Below are 18691 nucleotides of genomic sequence, written 5' to 3' on the forward strand. Positions count from 1 at the left end.
GAGCTCTGGGAGGAGCAAATTTCATCCGATCCGGCTGAAATTTGGTACATGGTGTTAGTATATGGTCTCTAACAACCATACAAAAATTGGTTCACATCGGTCCATAATTATATATAGCCCCCGTATAAACCGATCCCCCGATTTGGCTTGCGAGGCCTCTAAGAGAAGCAAATTTCATCCGATCCGGCTGAAATTTGGTACATGGTGTTAGTATATGGTCTCTAACAACCATGCAAAAATTAGTCCATAGCGGTTCATGATTATATATAGCCCCCATATAAACCGATCTCCAGATTTGACCTCCGGAGCCTCTTGGAGGAGTAAATTTCATCCGATTCGATTGAAATTTGGTACGTTGTGCAAGGATATGGACGCTTTGTTATATTTATCTTCAGGCAGATCGAAATATTTAAAGTATTTATTAAATTCATTACATAATCGGCGAACATGATGATGTTTTTCAAAGTTTGTACGAAAGTACTGAATGCAAAGCAGTTCAAAATTGCGAGTAGGATTTTAATCTAATATTCTAGAAGAGTTTGAAACAATTTAAATTATTTTCTATAGTAGAAGGTGTTTGCGTTTCAATTACATCCGTTTATGAAAGTTAATAGGCAAATATATTGTGTCAATATAGGGAACAGACGTTGTCAATCTAACATAACAATGTTACACGTATACAAATTATTGTGAATGACGTTCACGTTTCAACAACTCTTAAAACACGAAAGTCCATACTTCATATATTTGTACACAGTCATTCTTAGTTTCGCAAACATTCGTTCACGATTTCGAAACGACGGATTTTATATTGGTCTACAGTGTGGTTAATATGCATTGCAAACCAATTTCGGTTTGGCATCATTTCTAAACTGCTCGTCTGACAGATTTATTTTATCGTTTACAAGCAGATAAAGGCATTTTGATCTATTGCATTCATAAGTGGGTTTGCTTTATATATTTGCTTGTAAACCCCAAGGCTATCGTTAGAGCCCCTTAGGACACAGCACCCATAGAAAAAAGCATGAACGGCGTGGCCGTTTCAAAACGATCTGTTCATGAAAATGAATCAACACACATGTTTTGTCAAACTGAAAATAGATGGGGTCAATCTGACAACTTAAAATGACACCATGCGTTTTCAAAACAACAACCAGCGTTCATTATCTGAAAACTTAATATTTACGAATTCATAAACAAAATTAAAACAAAGATTTCCGCTACCGTGACTCGAACCTATGTTGTCTACATCTTACGCATTAAAAGTCGCCTTAGCACATTGCACCACCGGCGGAGTTGCCATAGCAACGTCTAACGAATATTTTAAGACTTTTCATGGCCAAAGAAAAACGAATGCCGTTCATGAAATCGTGAGCCCGTGGACGAAATCGTGAACATTCCGTTTTAATTTTTTGTGAACGTTTCCGTTTAATTTTGTCACCGTTCGTTCACGATTGTGAAACGCATTTTGGAAATAAGTCTGCAACATTTGAGCGGATTAAGCTATCAATTTGCAAGTTTGTGGGTCCCTAGTTGGTCCACGGGCTGACCTGTAGGCGTTGAAAGTTGTTGACCTCGTATGTATGAAATTTTGTTTTATCTGCTAAATCCGCAATTATCATCTGAGTTCTATGATTTTTTTCTTTGCTGGATAGAACTTGTAAGCCCCTTAGCGAGATATGGACCCCAAAATTTTTTTTTTTTTTTTGTAACAAAATTGTAACAATTTGTGGCCAATTTTTGTTTTACCTAGAAGGTTCGCGTTGGGGCGGATCCATTTTTTCTTTTCCTAACTGCATTCCATACAAAACTCTATGTACTCTAGAAGATTGAAATTGTGTACCTAACATATGTGCTTTATGCAAAAAAATTTAGACAGGAAAGAGTCGAGGAGTTTCTTCGCTGGCATGAAAGTTACCACTTAACGAATTAAGCCTTATCCGATCAGAAGCCATTCCAAATGGAGCTGTTCGATTAGTTACCAGAACTCAAGCACAGCCTATGTTAGTGGTGAGGACCGATGTTAGTGATGCGGACCGATGCTAGTGGTGAGGACCGCCTTAACGACCGATGGTCGCTTCCCGCTCGTATTCACCTTTGGTTCGGTTAAAAAAAAAATGCCGAAAATTATGGGGAAAATGTCCTAAATACAGAATTGAAGTACTGGGCAGACAAACATTTCGGCCGCAGACCTTGGACATTCCAAACAGCACCATCGCTCTCAGCACGAGTCATCCGCTCAATGGCTACCAACATCTCCGGATCTCAATCCGTTGGACTTTTTTGTCTTAGCGGATTTGGAGAATAAGGTTAGTACTAAAAATTTGCAAAATGTCGAACTTCTAAAGACGGCGGTGGGCCACAATATCGCAGGGTCATTTTCGTGCAGCGTGTGATGACTACAAAGCCATCACACCCACAGGAGAAATATAATCACCTCCTAGAGAAAAATGGTATTATTGGACGGTGAACATGTAACATGTTTGTTGCTACTACTAAGCAAAAAAAAAAAGCGTCGCCAAAAAAGTAGTGAAAATGTTCTTTTTGGATCCGGAAGTGGTGCAAAATTGGCGCGGAAGCGATTTATTTAGCACGGGCTTGTCATAGGACGGATGTCCACCATTGAACAGCCGTTACACTGAATTTGCATCACTTCTTAAGGTATGATCCAAACCTAGTGTTTTGGATGTGAATTCAACAATTTTGTGATATTTTACCAAAGAAAAAATTTGTATAATTTTTAATGCATTCTAACTTGTCTCAAACGTTTGACCTCAAATATTTGTTAAAAATCTGCCTTTTTTCTAGAACGGATTTAAATTTTATCGAAAAAATTTTAATAATACTTTACCATTTTAATAATTCTTACTATGTTTTTAACCGATTTGAAACAAAAAAGTTAAAATTACTCATTAAAAAACTATAATAAAGAACATCTTTGGGAGGACATGCTTTTAGAACAAATTCCAATTTTTTTTTTGTTAGGCATGTTACTTCGTCATACAGTATGTATCTGATCTCGACAACCATTTTATGGTTGGGGAGAAAACAACATTTTTGCGACAAAAATATTCTATGTTCCCCATCCAAATATAATATTTTGCTCTAGAAGGTGACCATACTTAGTGTATCGCCCCCTCTATTCAGGAGCGCGCACATCAAAAATTATGTTTCTTCAAATTGTTTAAAATGGTTTAATTTAATTGTAAATTTAAATTGTAATAAAAATTAGGTGAAAATACATATGGTTCATTCAATGTTGAATAATTTCCACCATACGGTGGAAAGAACAAAAAACATCATTTTACTTTAGAAAAAAACTCGAAGCGTATACAATTTAAAATGACGTTATAATTATCTCAAATAGTAGAGGTTTTACCATTTAATTACTAGTAGTAACAATATTGTGATACTGCATTTCATTGTGCACTCCAGATAATTATAGTTGGTATGGAGTATGAAGCTTTTAAAATGCTATAGAATATAACCTTCAATGGAATGTTAATTGAAGTTCAAACAATTACTTTCCAATAACTCATGCAAGTGATAGGGGTCATTTTGAGATGTCAGCAAGTAACATTTGCTCATGATATCGGCGGCTTGTAATTGATAAAGCGGCTGTTATGTAAACATTACGTGAACAAATATTGTATAGGAAAAAAATATAAATTATATAGCCTATTGACCTTTCAGTGGGATAGAAAGCAAACTGTATTTACTACCCAGCAAAAAAATTTGGAAGTTCTTCCAAAGGCACAACTTTAAAAGCACTTCCAGAAGATGTACTCCCAATGATGTCCTTTATTTTAACTACACTGGAAGTTATTTTAATTCAATTTTTATACCCTGCGCCACACTGTGGAACAGGGTATTATAAGTTAGTGCATATGTTTGTAACACCCAGAAGGAGACGAGATAGACACATGGTGTCTTTGGCAATAATGCTCAGGGTGGGTCCCTGAGTCGATATAACCATGTCCGTCCGTCCGTCCGTCTGTCTGTGAACACATTTTTGTGATCAAAGTCTAGGTCGCAATTTAAGTCCAATCGCCTTCAAATTTGGCACATGTTCCTAATTTGGGTCGGAATAGAACCCTATTGATTTTGGAAGAAATCGGTTCAGATTTAGATATAGCTCCCATATATATCTTTCGCCCGATATGCACTAATATGGACCCAGCAGCCAGAGTTTTATACCGATTTGCTTGAAATTTTGTATAAACATAACACTTACCCCCATTTTCATAAAGCTCCGTTAGTGTTTCGTTAACTAACCAACTCTTAAACCGTATTATGGACGAAGCTGTCATCTTGCCTTTATATTCCATAGGCCAGTTAGGAACTTAACTGACGAAAATTTTTCAGTTAAAGTTAACCGGAGAGAAGATATTTGCAATTTACTTTCTGTTAACTGGCAGTTAAAGCCTAACGGAGCTACATGAAAATGGCCGTTAGTCGTGTAGTCAAGTGTGCAAAATTTGATTGAAATCGGTTCAGATTTAGATATAGCTCCCATATATATCTTTTGCCCGATATGGACTTATATGGCCCCAGAAGCCAGATTTTTGGCCGAAGTTGGTTGAAAGTTTGCACTAGGGGTACAATTAGTAGTATAGTCAAGTATGCAAAATTTAATTGAAATCGGTTCAGATTTAGATATAGCTCCCATATATATCTTTCGCCCGATATGGACTAATATGGTCCTAAAAGCCAGAGTTTTGGCCCAATTTGGTTGAAATTTTGCACAGGAAGTAGATTTAGAATTGTAGCTATGCGTGCCAAATTTGGTTGAAATCGGTTCAGATTTAGATATAGCTCCCATATATATCTTTCGCCCGATATGAACTAATATGGTCCTAGAAGCCAGAGGTTTGGCCCAATTTGTTTGAAATTTTGCACTAGGAGTACAATTAGTAGTGCAGTTAAGTGTGCAAAATTTGATTGAAATCGGTTCAGATTTAGATATAGTTCCCATATATAGCTTTCGCCCGATTTACACTCATATGACCACAGAGGCCAATTTTTTGCTCCGATTTAGTTGAAATTTTGCACAGGGAGTAGAATTAATATTGTAGCTATGCGTGCCAAATTTGGTTGAAATCGGTTCAGATTTAAATATATCTCCCATATATAGCTTTCGCCCGATTTACACTCGTATGACCACAGAGGCCAATTTTTAACTCCGATTTAGTTAAAATTTTGCACAGGGAGTAGAATTAGCATTGTTGCTACGCGTGCCAAATTTGGTTGAAATCGGTTCTGATTTAGATATAGCTCCCATATATATGTTTTTCTGATTTCGACAAAAATGGCCAAAATACCAACATTTTCCTTGTAAAATCGCCACTGCTTAGTCGAAAAGTTGTAAAAATGACTCTAATTTTCCTAAACTTCTAATACATATATATCGAGCGATAAATCATGAATAAACTTTTGCGAAGTTTCCTTAAAATTGCTTCAGATTTAAATACTTCCCATATTTTTTTTTACTAACATTGTGTTCCAACCTAGTGCATTAGCCGACTAAAATTTTGAGTCTATAGATTTTGTAGAAGTCTATTAAATTCTGTCCAGATCGAGTGATATTTAAATGTATGTATTTGGGACAAACCTTTATATATAGCCCCCAACACATTTGACGGATGTGATATGGTATCGAAAATTTAGATCTACAAAGTGGTGCAGGGTATAATATAGTCGGCCCCGCCCGACTTTAGACTTTCCTTACATGTTTTAAACTTGATTTTCTCATATTTTTAATTTCAAATAGGGTTTTTTTATTTCAAATAGGTTAAAAACAGAGTAAGAATTCATAAAATGCTACAAACTACTTAATTTAAATAAATTTTGTCGAAAAAAATGCTAAATCCAATCTGATCCTAAATCCAATTGTGAATTTTTGAAAATATTTGAGGCTAAACGTTTCAGACAAGCGTTAGAATCCATTAAAAATTATAAAAATTATTTATTTTACAAAATATCACAGAATTTTTTAATTTACACCCAAAACATTGAATTCGGATTACACCTAAAGAAGTGATGCAAATTCAGTGCAACGGCTGTTGAAATGGAGGACTTCCGTCCTATGACAAGCCCATCGCTTCTGCGTCAATTTTGCACCACTTCCGGATCCAAAAAGAACATTTTCATTACATGTTTGGCGACGCTTTTTTTGCTGGGTAAGAGTGCAAAAATTTCCCTTGCTAATTCTTTCACTTAATAGTAGCTGTACACCCTAATAAACGGATTTGTCAAAAAAAATATATCTATCTTCGAATAATGCAGAAAACAGTAGCATTTGATCGACTAATTGCCATCATGAAGTCATATCACCAAAAAAGCCTTGCCATATGTCACGGCAGCACTTATAGCCGAACATATATATGGAGACCATAGACTGACTGGTGGTCAGTAGGTTACGATGACCACAAACGCAAACGATATCGCCAAATTTAGCAATGACGAACCATGAAACATAGACTACGCTGACAAACCATTGTGGTGGGTGGAATACGAAACGGTGCTTAAAAATTATGCTGATTTCCGTTAATGAAAATTTAAAAGCTGCATTGTCAATTCAACGCCTACACTTCGCAATGAATTTGAAAAAAATAAACCAACTATCAGCCTAATAAAAACTAAACTCACAGAAGATATTCAACGGCCATGCATATTTTATCACCTTAAACACTGTGGAATACATATTAATTTATGAAGATGACAATGATGTCAAGCTTACTTCTTAGGAGGGAGGTCGTTTTAAAATATAGCCAAAGTATTATGTTTGGGGTCGTAAAATGATAACCAATTTAGGCCTTAATAGGCAATAAATTGTTTTAAGCCTAATATAATTGACTCATATCTCAAAGGTTGAATGAAAGCATTGAAAACATGGGTGTTTAACAGAAAATACTACAATATGACAGATATCTAATAAATCTAATAAAGATAAAGTTCAAGTAACTTCCTTTATAATTTCAATTAAATTAAATTAAATTAAATTAAATTAAGAATGTGCTATAAACAAGCAAGTATATCCGAGGATGTCTTTACGACATATGTTAGCGATTGGATGCCGCCAGTTAAGTAGCCATCCTCCCATAAGGTTGCCCTATAGATAAGTGCAGTAAGGGGAGTGATGCCCACGTTGACTCCCTAATCACATACGGAGAACATAGGAATGACATTGACACGGACGTACGAATATGAACAACGAATTGAACTATGGATCGGAATAGAAGTATCGTGCCGACAATTGTCGCATTCTGTACCTGGGAGTGACATCCAAAAGGAAATACTTTAAGGTTAATGTGGGTACTGTCCCCGTCCCATTCAACCCCTGGCAGGGCTTGGGGAACGCTCTGTGTCACGAAATGGATAGTAACCCTCGGGGTCACTTCAAAGGGCTACTACATTATCGGACACAGATAACGGCCCATAGCTGGACTCATATCGAATAAATACCCCGACTAACAATTCGACTGATGGGAGAGCAGGAGAAAGGAGGCTGGCAGCGATGTTTAGAAGGAGCTCTAAGATAATGGGGTCTCTGGTCCCACCGCCACGGTACCTGCTAATGAAGGAGAGATTGGATGAATACACCACACCGGATTATATTAGATCCCAACCTCAAGGAACGCGAAATTCCGAGCATTCCTAGGGAAAATAGAGAATATCCCCCATCGGAGAGAACTTTTTCAAATTATAGCTCGTCGAGACACGAGTTCATTATGAAAATGAGGAAATCAGAAGAGGAATAATTAGACAAAAGAACATAAATAGGGATGTTCAAAACAGAGTCTCCGATAGAGACGAACTACTTGATGTCATCGGTAACTACGGGAAACCCTAGAAGATGGCATTGAAAGAGAGGGATACCGAGAAGGATACATGAGGATTTTGCGATAGATACCCCCACGCTACGGACCCCAAAAATCAAACGAAGTTCATACAGTCCAGCAAAGACAAATTCAGGAAAGAAACTTTATAAAAGATAAAATAGATTATTGGCAACTAAGGGCGTAAATAAAAACTCAGACATAAAGCTTTAGGGCGGTAAAAGAGTGAAACCAAACCATGACCACAGGGACCAAAGGAACGCCCCGATGCCGTCGTCATAAAACCCTGTGACGGGCACAGTTATGCTAATGTTTTGGGATCCACCATGCTGCAATGGTTAGCATGCGCTCTTTGTTTACAGTTTCGACCAAACATCAAAAAGTTTTTCAGCGGTGGATTATCCCACCTCAGTAATGCTGGTGACATTTCTGAGTGTTTGAGCTTTTCTAAGTGGCTTCACTGCAATGTGGATCGCCGTTCGGACTCGTCTCTAAAAAGGAGATCCCTTGTCATTAAGCTTAACATAGGATGGGGCAGCACTCAGTGATAAGAGAGAAGTTGACCACTGTGGTATCACAATGGGCTGAATAGTATAAGTGAGCCTGGAATATCGGGCTGCAAATATACCTTACCTAACCTTGAGAAGTTTGAGGGATAAGGTGAATCCAAGTCAAGCAGAGGTGTTAGTTCGAACCGTAAGGAAGACTAAGGTAGGATCCATTCTCTTAGTGATGGGAAAAGGGGGAGACAAAGAAGCCTTCCAAAAGACTATAAAGGATACACTTAAGGATAAGGCCAAGACCTGGATGCACTCACGGCAGAAGAAGAAGTTACACGCAGAGAAGAAACATGATTGTCACAATCATATTCGAAGAGCAAAGTAATATGATAGCAGCTATTTTTGCGGCGACCATGTAACATTTTAACCTGCAACCATGTTGGCTCAGTGAACATGGTTCTAAGAAAAATATAATTGTCCTCATCTAAAATGTTATTATATTGATAAAAAGAATTTTGTTTGAATTAAAAGACAATGGTCACGATTTAACATGTTATGGTATTCATTAAAAATGATTTTCTCCTAGTTAAAAGAACATGGTCACAACCTAAAATGTTTTGATCTTTATGAAAAAACTTTTTTCATCGTTGAAAAAAGGACGCCACTTGAGAAAAGAAAACAAAAAATTAACTTTATGTTTTTGTTACAGGTACATTTTTTCAATTACACTTTCCTTTTTTGTGTTCACATAAAATCACGTGTCACTTATGAATAAATAAATTAACACAAAACACAGTAAATCCGTATTCACCGTCCATTCCAAGAAACAATCAAACACGACTGACGCGCAAAATAAAAATCGTGTGTACCTGCTCACTGTTTTCATAAAATTCTTTTCGCTGCAAAAAAGTTAAAAAATTAAATGGTCACGAAAAAAATGTAAATGGTCTTTATGGCCATGTAATGGTTCCAGACATGTCTATACTTAACCTATAAAAATATTTTTTCCCCTGTAAAAAAGTAAAAAAATTGAATGGTCAGGTACATGATTTTCCCGACCATTTAATGGTCTCAAATTCTATCATTTAAATGATAGAACATGTTTGCGGTATTTCAGAACCATTCAAATGCTTATTGCCACCATACATTTTTGCGGTATTTCAGAACCATTCAAATGCTTATTGCCACCATACATTTTTCTCCGCTCGAAAACTATTTTTACAAAGACAAAATACATGGCTTTCGCGGCAATTACATGCTCTAGATAAGCATTAAATTGATGCGGCAACCATGTCCAAACATGTTTTTTCCGTGCGTGTAGAGGGTCTATTAGGAAAGTGACAAAGACACTTAATGAAGACATGGCCGTACGACTTGCATCGACAAATTGAAGTAATTTAAATTAACTTCAAGCAGATTACTATTATTTATTAATATTCAATATTAAATTTCGATTGTTCTATCAATCGCTTGGTCGAAAAAAATCAAATTCCCATAATCACACTAAACCTCCTTACCTTACCAGGTCGTTCACAATTCGATTATTGTTGATGTAGCTTTTAAATGAAACTTTAACTCCAGGTAATATGATTCCAAGAATTAAAAACGTGAATGGCCACAATAAAATTTCCTTTGAGCAACAATAATCAAAACAACAATTTCGTTGTTTTTTTTTTTGTTTTTGTCTTGTTTTGATTTTTGTGAAAAGTGCAAATAACCTCACTCTTAACATACATACCAATTTCACAAAATAAGCCGATCATGCTGTTTTACCATAAATGGACAAACTTAATTCTTGGGTGTTTTCACTTGGTCAAGTTGTTGTGGTTAACGTTTAGACCTCAATATGATGATAGCACAATGAAATCGAACCCAGGAACACGCAAATTACCATGCCTCAGGTTAATCAACTTCTAAAGTGAAAAAAAAAAAATAAATAAATAAAAATACCATAACGCAATGTCAAACGATCCATCCGTTTTGGGAACATCACGAATATGTATTCGTATGTCTACGGCGGTTGAAATATACAAGAATCGATAGGTGTCCGGACAGACAAGTTTTTAATTTGAGTAATTGATACACTACAGCACATTAAAATTGGTCGTATGCATGTAGAATGGCACTTGGCAATGAAATTGTGTGCAAAAATGGAATATAGCAATTTTGTTATAATTTTTTAATGAAACATTTAACATTTTCTTCCATGGAAATGTGAGTAGATACGTTATAAATAAAAAATTAGTAAATATTTTATTTTGTTATTTATTTGCAAAATTAGTCACTACTATCTTGGGTTGTAGTTTCAGTCCGTTACTTCAGTCTCTCTAACCCACATTGACATTAAGGTCCCTTAGTGCAAAGTTAGCTAAGCAACTTTTAAACCGTTCTATGGATATATCTATCTTCCTGCTTAATAATTTCAGTGTACGTCAGTGTACGATATCTAAAGTGTCCTTTCAACGTTTGAATATTTAACTGCTCACTCATCTTGTTGAGAGATCTGCGTCCGCTTTTTTCATATGCCCAAGGATTTTATTGCATATTGACTCTTTGTAACAGTCAAATCGCGTTATTTTTTTTTTATTTTTGTATCAGTTTAGATTTGTTCGAATTGTCTACATTTGACACGAATTATAGCCTTCAAAGGGTCGACAAAGTTTTCACACGCTACAACAAAGTGACTATGAGGCATTGAGGTCCATTCACTGAAACGCGTCGTCTTGAGATTATCGACTCTGTGGTATTTTTTAGTGCCAACCTTACTCTCAAAAATTACCCAGGCACAACAGTTCAATGGATTGAGATCACGGTTACCACTCGAGCCAAAAATAATCTACAACATTTGAAGAACATTTTACCAAAAACCTACCAAATAAAAAAAAAATATAATTTTGCAGTGTTTTATTTATTTATTGTTTAATTTAATCATACAGTAAATGTATGATAAAAAGAGAAAAGTAGCAATGGCTGGTAAGGCCATCAGCTATTGGAGTGTTTTATTTCTGCGGTTATTATGAAAAAAGTTTCTTTAAAAGAAATGTTTTAATATTTTACTGTAAGAGAAACTACTTCTACAACAGGCTGAAAAAGAGAGACTTTGATAGTATGGCCTCAAAACAAAAATTAAAAATTTTAAAGATATTGATTGTATAGAAAATTAATTCAAAATTTTATTTCTATAGAAAATTTACTTTTCTACAAAAAATTTTGACAAAAATTTTTTTTCAATAGAAAATTTTGCCAAGATTTTATTTCTATAGAAATTTTGCCAAATTCGTTTTCTGTAGAAAATTTTGTCAAAATTTTATTTCTATGGAAAATTTTGTCAAACACTTGAACCTCCCGAAAAAGGGAGGTTCAAGTGTAGTTCACTTTGGGTTGAGTGAATTACCCGAATTTATTCTGATAATTGGTTGATAGTTTTGCTGCAAGTAGAGGATGCTGATGAGGAATGTGGTAACTCCGAAACAGCTGTACATCCAACCATCTTGCAGTCTATAGGGCTTTGCCCAAATAAATTTGACAAGCATACTTTTCCTCTATTGGGTAAGCTACACTTGTAGTTTAGTCAATGCATGGCTTTAAGCTGAGATCAAAAAAAAAAACAACAATAACGATTGAAGAGAAGCCAACAATAACAAACAAAACGAAAAAAATTTTTTCTATAGAACAATTTGGTAAAATTTTATTTTTTTTTTTTAAATTCTGTCAAAATTTTATTTCTATAGAAAATTTTGTCAAAATTTTATTTCTATAGAAATTTTGTCAAAATTTCATTTCTATAGAAATTTTGTCAAAATTTCATTTCTATAAAAAAAATTTTAAAAAATTTTATTTGTATAGAATATTTTGATAAAACTTTATTTACATAAAAAATGTTGTCAAAATTTTTTCCATCGAAAATTTTGTCAAAATTTTATTTCTAAGAAAATGTTTTCATAATTGTATTTCTATAGAAAATTTTGTCACAATTTTATTTCTATAGAAAATTTTATCGAAATTTTATTTTTATAGAAAATTTTTTCAAAATTGTACTTCTATAGAAAATGTTGTCAAAATTTTATTTCTATAGAAAATTTTGTCAAAATTTTATTTCTATAGAAAATTTTGTCAAAATTTTATTTGTATAGAAAATTTTGTCAAAATTTTATTTCTAAAGAAAATTTTGTCAAAATTATATTTCTATAGAAAACATTGTCAAAATTTTATTTCTATAGAAAACTTTGTCAAAATATTATTTCTATAGAATATTTTGACATTTTATTTCTCTAGGAAATTTCGTCAAAATTTTACTAAAAACGGTGAACTTCTCCAGTATTAATGAGAAAAATTTTATGGTTTTCGGTCGAAACTGGGATTGTACCCAAAACCATATGTATACCCGGCGGACTAGCCATTGTACCAAGGGGGGCTATCAATCTGAACTAGCCATGTCCATTCGCCCACCACCTGAAACCACCTTAAAATTCCACCTTCGGTACTCGTGGGGCTTTGTACGGCATCTTATGTTATCATCAAGGCATCTTATACCTTGTCTTTATGATAAACATGGAATCGGGCAACACTCTCGCAACCGACTGAATAGATAAAACTCCCACCATACATAACCTAATCTGAGCCAAGATTTTCCTTAAACTGTATATTATCCCATCAATAAAGGATTTTTAACTGACCTTCGTTATATCAAAAACTCGATTATATTCCTCATTGAAAGCAATTAGCTTTAGAAATACCTTACAATTAAAAAAACTATTCCATGTTTCCATTGAACTTTACCTTCACTAGAAAATTTCCCATTTTCGATCACCTATATATCCCAAATTGTTTATACTCCCCTGCTGTTTTGAATGGTTTTTTTTTTTCGGAATTTCACCCCCCATAACAAATGACCATCATTTCGAAAACAATGGCAATTAAACTGTTAAATTGTTTTTGAGTTCAAAATCAATGACTCAATTGTTCGGATGCTGTTTCTGTGCAATCACCAACCAACAACAACATCGTCCCACGGCCAATGAATGAATTCACTTTCAATTTTGAGACTAATGACACATCGAATCGTACGAACATATTTTTGGGCTTTACGGCTGAATATCTCTACCAAATGTCCGATGCTCTTGGCTGTTTCTACTGAAAGAAAAAAAAAGAATCAAGTTTTTGGTGGGCTGACAAAAAACAAAGCGCACACAATATCAAGCAAACAACCATGGCCTTAACAAAAGTGTTTGCCAAAAGCGCCGGCCGGCCGGTAAAGCAACAACAAAATCAAAATACAAAAAAACCGCTTCAACTAAAAATCATCATAACTTGTTTTCGTTGGGGAGAGAGAAAAACTCAAACATTTTTTGCTATAAAACTGTTAAGGATTTCTCTATAGACAGCAGCTATTTAACTTTGAACAGAGTACACTACAAAAAAACATCAAGTTGTTTTCTATATGCTTCGGTGTAAAAAATATGTGCTTGGGACTCACATTTTTAATACATTATTTTTATGTGTAAGCATATAATATTCAAAAACTATTATAAAATCTATCTAATATTCAAAAACTATTATAAAACTATTAAAAAATCTTTGGAACAGTAGAGTAGTTATGATTTACATATTACTTTCGCGCACATGAGACATGAACAAATTTTCTCGAAATTTTATTTCTATAGAAATTTTTGTCAAAATTTTATTTCTATAGAAAATTTTGTCAAAATTTTATTTCTATAGAAAATTTGTCAAAATTTTATTTCTATAGAAAAATTTGTCAAAATTTTATTTCTATAGAAAACTTTGACAAGATTTTATTTCTATAGAAAATTTTGTCAAAATTTTATTTCTATAGAAAATTTTGTCAAAATTTTATTTTGTTTTGTAATTGTTGGTTTTGTTCTTTAAGCATTGTTGTTGTTTTTTTATTTCAGCTTAAAACCATACATTGACTAAACTACAAGAGTAGCTTAACCAACAGAGGAAAAGAATGTTTGTCAAATTTATTTGGGCAAAGCCCTATAGACTGCAAGATGGTTGGATGGACGCACGTTTCGGAATTACCACATTCCTCATCAGCATCCTCTACTTGCAGCAAAACTATCAACCAATTATCAGAATAAATTCAGGCAGTTTATTAAACCCAACAAAAACCACACTTGAACCCTCCGAAAAAAGGTTTTACATTGATAGCCGGCTTATGCCAAATAAATTCGAAACAAACATATCTCTTTTCCTATGCCACTGTCAAATCATCGATTTGAATTCACATGGCTGGGTTTATTTTGAGCGTGCCTCCTCTTCTTTTTCCATTTGTTTTGTTTTGTTATTGTTGGTTTTGTTCTTTAAGCATTGTTGTTGTTTTTTTATTTCAGCTTAAAACCATACATTGACTAAACTACAAGAGTAGCTTAACCAACAGAAGAAAAGAATGTTTGTCAAATTTATTTGGGCAAAGCCCTATAGACTGCAAGATGGTTGGATGGACGCACGTTTCGGAATTACCACATTCCTCATCAGCATCCTCTACTTGCAGCAAAACTATCAACCAATTATCAGAATAAATTCAGGCAGTTTATTAAACCCAACAAAAACCACACTTGAACCCTCCGAAAAAAGGTTTTACATTGATAGTCGGCTTATGCCAAATAAATTCGAAACAAACATATCTCTTTTCCTATGCCACTGTCAAATCATCGATTTGAATTCACATGGCTGGGTTTATTTTGAGCGTGCCTCCTCTTCTTTTTCCATTTGTTTTGTTTTGTTATTGTTGGTTTTGTTCTTTAAGCATTGTTGTTGTTTTTTTATTTCAGCTTAAAACCATACATTGACTAAACTACAAGAGTAGCTTAACCAACAGAGGAAAAGAATGTTTGTCAAATTTATTTGGGCAAAGCCCTATAGACTGCAAGATGGTTGGATGGACGCACGTTTCGGAATTACCACATTCCTCATCAGCATCCTCTACTTGCAGCAAAACTATCAACCAATTATCAGAATAAATTCAGGCAGTTTATTAAACCCAACAAAAACTACACTTGAACCCTCCGAAAAAAGGTTTTACATTGATAGCCGGCTTATGCCAAATAAATTCGAAACAAACATATCTCTTTTCCTATGCCACTGTCAAATCATCGATTTGAATTCACATGGCTGGGTTTATTTTGAGCGTGCCTCCTCTTCTTTTTCCATTTGTTTTGAATTTATTCTGATAATTGGTTGATAGTTTTGCTGCAAGTAGAGGATGCTGATGAGGAATGTGGTAATTCCGAAACGTGCGTCCATCCAACCATCTTGCAGTCTATAGGGCTTTGCCCAAATAAATTTGACAAACATTCTTTTCCTCTGTTGGTTAAGCTACTCTTGTAGTTTAGTCAATGTATGGTTTTAAGCTGAAATAAAAAAACAACAACAAATTTTATTTCTATAGAAAGTTTGTCAAAATTTTATTTCGATAGAAAATTTTGTCAAAATTTTATTTCTATAGAAAACTTGTCAAAATGTTATTTCCATTGAAAATTTTTAACAAAATTTTATTTCTATAGAAAATATTGTCAAACTTTTATTTCTATAGAAAATTTTTTTAAAAAATTTTATTTCTAAAGAAGCTTTTGTCAAAATTTAATTTCTAGAGAATAGCTGATGGCCTTAGCAGCCAGTGCTACTTTTCCCTTTTCTTTTTTATCATACATTTACTGTATGATTAAAATAAACAATAAATAAATAATATAATTTCTATAGAAAATTTTGTCAAAATTTTATTTCTATAGAAAATTTCGTTAAAATTTTATTTCTGTAGAAAATTTCGTCAAAATTTTATTTCTATAGAAAATTTTTTCAAAATTTTATTTCTATAGAAAACTTTGTCAAAATTTTATTTCCATAGAAAATTTCGTCAAAATTTTATTTCTATAGAAAATTTCGTCAAAATTTTATTTCTATAGAAAATTGTGGCAAAATTTTATTTCTATAGAAAATTTTGTCAAAATTTTATTTGTATAGAAAATTCTGTCAAAATTTTATTTCTATAGAAAACTTTGTCAAACTTTCATTTCTATAGAAAATTTTGACAAAATTTAATTTCTATAGAAAATTTCGTCAAAATTTTATTTATATAGAAAATTTTGGCAAAATTTTATTTCTATAGAAAATTTTGGCAAAATTTTATTTCTATAGAAAATTTTGTCAACATTTTATTTCGATAGAAAATTTTGTCAACATTTTATTTCGATAGAAAATTTTGTCAAAATTGTATTTCTACAGAAAATTTTGTCAAAATTTTATTTCTATAGCAAATTTTGTCAAAATTTTATTTCTATAGTAATTTTTTTCGAAATTTTATTTATATAGAAAATTTTGTCAAAATTTTATTTCTATACAAAATTCTGTCAAAATTTTAATTCTATAGAAAATTTTGTCAAAATTTTAATTCTATAGAAAATTTTGTCAAAATTTTATTTCCATAGAAAATTTTGTCAAAATTTTATTTCTCTCTGGGCTCCTGAGTCGATATAGTCATGTCCGTCTGTCCGTGAACACATTTTGTAATCAAAGTCTAGGTCGCAGTTTTAGTCCAATCGACTTCAAATTTGGCACAAGTATGTGTTTTGGCTCAGAATAGATACCTATTGATTTTGGAAGAAATCGGGCCAGATTTAGATATAGCTCCCTTATATATATTTCACCCGATATGGACTAATATGGCCCCAGAAGCCAGAGTTTTACCCTAATCTGCTTAAAATTTTGCACAAGAAGAACAATTAGTACTATAGTCAAGTGTGCCAAATTTTATTGAAATCGGTTCAGATTTAGATATAGCTCCCATATATATCGTTGGCCCGATTTACACTCATATGACCACAGTGGCCAATCTTTTACTCCGATTTAATTGAAATTTTGCACAGGGAGTAGAATTGACATTGTAGCTATGCGTGCCAAATTTGGTTGAAATCGGTTCAGATTTAGATATACCTCCCATATATAGCTTTCACCCGATTTACACTCATATGACCACAGAGGCCAATTTTTAACTCCGATTTAGATGAAATTTTGCACAGGGATTAGAATTAGCTTTGTAGCTATGCGTGCCAAATTTGCTTGAAATCGGTTCAGATTTAGATAAACCAACATTTTCCTTGTAAAATCGCCACTGCTTAGTCGAAAAGTTGTAAAAATGACTCTAATTTTCCTAAACTTCTAATACATATATATCGAGCGATAAATCATAAATAAACTTTTGCGAAGTTTCCTTAAAATTGCTCCACACTGTGGAACAGGGTATTATAAGTTAGTGCATATGTTTGCAACACCCAGAAGGAGACGAGATAGACACATGGTGTCTTTGGCAAAAATGCTCAGGGTGGGCTCCTGAGTCGATATAGCTATGTCCGTCTGTCCGTGAACACATTTTTGTAATCAAAGTCTAGGTCGCAATTTTAGTCCAATCGACTTCAAATTTGGCACAAGTATGTATTTTGGCTCAGAATAGATCCCTATTGATTTTGGAAGAAATCGGTTCAGATTTAGATATAGCTCCCATATATATATTTCGCCCGATATGGACTTATATGGCCCCAGAAGCCAGAGTTTTACCCTAATTTGCTTAAAATTTTGCACAAGAAGAACAATAAGTACTGTCGTCAAGTGTGCCAAATTTTATTGAAATCGGTTCAGATTTAGATATAGCTCCCATATATATCTTTCGCCCGATTTACACTCATATGACCACAGAGGCCAATTTTTTGCTCCGATTTAGTTGAAATTTTGCACAGGGAGTAGAATTAGCATTGTAGCTATGCGTGCCAAATTTGGTTGAAATCGGTTCAGATTTAGATATAGCTCCAATATATAGCTTTCGGCCGATTTACACTCATATGACCACAGAGGCCAATTTTTAGCTCTGATTTAGTTGAAATTTTGCACAGGGAGTAGAATTAGCATTGTAGCTATGCGTGCCAAATTTGGTTGAAATCGGTTCAGATTTAGATATAGCTCCCATATATAGCTTTCGTCCGATTTACACTCATATGACCACAGAGGCCAATTTTTAACTCCGATTTAGTTGAAATTTTGCACAGGGAGTAGAATTAGCATTGTTGCTATGCGTGCCAAATTTGGTTGAAATCGGTTCAGATTTAGATATAGCTCCCATATATATGTTTTTCTGATTTCGATAAAAATGGTCAAAATACCAACATTTTCCTTGTAAAATCGCCACTGCTTAGTCGAAAAGTTGTAAAAATGACTCTAATTTTTCTAAACTTCTAATACATTATATCGAGCGATAAATCATAAATAAACTTTTGCGAAGTTTCCTTAAAATTGCTTCAGATTTAAAATTTTCCAATATTTTTTTACTAACATTGTGTT

General features: G+C 33.7%; 1 protein-coding gene across 3 annotated transcripts in view; it reads right to left on the minus strand.

Moving 5' to 3' along the window:
* Positions 1–18691, minus strand: part of wdp (Leucine rich repeat protein windpipe) — a 191976-nt gene that overhangs the window by 96170 nt on the left and 77115 nt on the right. The window lies entirely within an intron of this gene.

The sequence above is a fragment of the Haematobia irritans genome, chromosome 5 (genome assembly GCF_050003625.1).
Source record: "Haematobia irritans isolate KBUSLIRL chromosome 5, ASM5000362v1, whole genome shotgun sequence".
Taxonomy (NCBI): Eukaryota; Metazoa; Arthropoda; class Insecta; order Diptera; family Muscidae; genus Haematobia; species Haematobia irritans.